The sequence below is a fragment of the Mesoplodon densirostris genome, chromosome 5 (genome assembly GCF_025265405.1).
Source record: "Mesoplodon densirostris isolate mMesDen1 chromosome 5, mMesDen1 primary haplotype, whole genome shotgun sequence".
In the NCBI taxonomy this organism is placed as follows: Eukaryota; Metazoa; Chordata; class Mammalia; order Artiodactyla; family Ziphiidae; genus Mesoplodon; species Mesoplodon densirostris.
Window position 1 is genome coordinate 137,896,308 of NC_082665.1, and position 2,527 is coordinate 137,898,834.

Sequence of the window (2,527 nt, forward strand, 5' to 3'; positions counted from 1 at the left end):
AAGAGGAAAACTAGAATTAAGTATTTATATTCCTAATTCACACACAAGTCACTGAGTTAGACTATCTAGGAGACACAGTTCAAATCTGGATTGCTGAGGACCAGCTTGCACCTCTCTCAGGAGGTCAGAATTCCACAAAAAGGGGCTTGCCTTACCTGGCTTTTTAGAACTGGTACAATTTCGTCAATAAAATGGCACATATTGACAATCAGTTTATTCAGATTTGGTGCAGATATTGTGTCTCAGAGCCAGGCTCAAAACAGGTCCTACAGGAGATAGCCTGAAACTGGACTAAAGCCTGGTGAAAATAAGAACAACCAGCCACATTTGAAACTTGTGTCAGGGTAAAGAGGCCATAAACCTGGCCAAGCTGGAAAAGGCAAATTAATGCTTTTAGCCATGTCAAAAATAATTGAGTAACGTGAGTCTCTAATCTTGGAATTACCTATACTGAATAAAATTCTCTGGAACTGGATAAGTAAGAGTATGTGATCCTGAGCTTTCTGCGCGTGCAGAATGTGCAGTTAGACGACTGTGAAGGACAAGAAAGGATGAAAGGTTATGAATCCCAGGGTTGTATCATTTAGAGAAGACCTTTGTATCCCTTTTAAGAATCACAGAATGTTAGCTGTCACCTATAGACACAATGTGGATGGGGAGCTTCAAACATATTAAGAACCTAAGGAACCAGACAATCTTACATTAGGAGAACAGTCGAATTGCAGAGAGCCATGGGAACAAAGAATTTCTACCATCAATGTTGGTAGCGCCCTGTTTAATTAAAATACAGTATACATTTGAACACTTACAGGTTTAAAAAATTCTCAACTACAAAATACCACAATAAAAAGGGTAAAGGGCTTCCCTAGTGGCACAGTGGTTAAGAGTCCGTGTGCCAATGCAGGGGATGCGGGTTTGTGCCCCGGTCCTGGAAGATCCCACATGCCGCGGAGCGGCTGGGCCCGTGAGCCACAGCCGCTGAGCCTGTGCGTCCGGAGCCTGTGCTCCGCAGCGGGAGAGGCCACAACAGTGAGAGGCCAGCGTACCACACACACACAAAAAAAAGGGTAGAAAGAAGAGGGTAAAAATGCAACCCTGTGTTTTGTCATATAGTCATTCTGGTTTCTACAAACAACTGGATAAGAAACAAATTGAAATTTATCAAAGATACTTACACATTTCCAAAATTTCTTATTAAAAGTGTTTGTTTTTTAACAAAAAAGAAGAGGACTCACAGATATAGAGAACAAAGTAGTGGTTGCCACTGGGGCGTGGGGAGGGGCAATGCAGAGGTAGGTGAGCGGGAGGTACAAATTACTGGGTGTAAGATAGGCTTAAGGATGTATTGTACATCATGGGGAATATAGCTAATATTTTGTAATAACTGTAAATGGAAAGTAACCTTTAAAGTTATAAAAAATAAAAATAAAATAAAAGTGTTTGTTTTTATATCCTCATTCACTGATTCCCTAGATCAACCTCATTGTTGATAGTACTATGGTATACAGACAGGGAAATGTAGTCATAAATATGTAACATTTGTACCTAAAAACCTGGTCCAAACCATAACATTTTCATACACTATGCTCATCAAAATGTAGTATCACATGTCATAATCTGCCCAGTTTTAGAAAGAAGACTGTTTTTGACAAATTGCAACAACCATTTTTTCCTAGTTGAAATCTTATTTTTAAAACATTTGATGCTTAACATATTTCACACAATCTGTTGATTGTTCAGTAAGGCACTTCAAGGGCAAACTCAATATCCAGAATTTAGTGTTCTATAACATAATCAAAATTAGACATTTTCTTTAAAAAATAACTTAATCAAAAATTAACTTGCTACTTTAATATCAAAAATTGACTCAGAGATATTGTCTCTCTGATTTTTGTTTAGCAAAATCCTTTCCAGTATTAATATTACTAACACCTTTATCAATTACTTATTTGGATAATGTCTTAATAAAATGCAATTTAGAGTTCTGGTCCTGGTAATGGCAGAAAGCTTGTATCAGACTAATCTTCCTGCATATAACAGTAAACTTCAGACAAAATATAAAAACCTGCTTACCATAAGGCACCAAAGAGCAACCAAACTCTGGCAGACACTGAAGAGATTAAGGAGAGAGCCACATTTATACGGATTTGCCCTGAAAGCACACCCCAGCCTAAACTCTGAGAGTGGCTAGAATTCCAAAGGAAAACTGCAATTTTGTTGGCTTGAACTGTCAAAGAATGGAGCTCAAAGCTGCTAAAACATCTGGAAAGTAAGGAAGGAAATCTCAGGAAGGACAGAGGCAGAGGGGGAATGCTAAAATCTGTGTAAAAACTTCCCTCAAATCTGTGGCTGATTTCTGAACTCTGCATGTATGGGAGAGACTTCGAGGAGCCCAGAGAAAAGCAACAGCCAGAAGGCCACGGAGCTAAGCACGTATTTCTTTTGCTGCTCAGCATAGGGAAGCTGGATTTAAAATTTGAGTCCTGCAAAATTAGAAGAACTTGGAAAATACTTTAACCTTTCCATT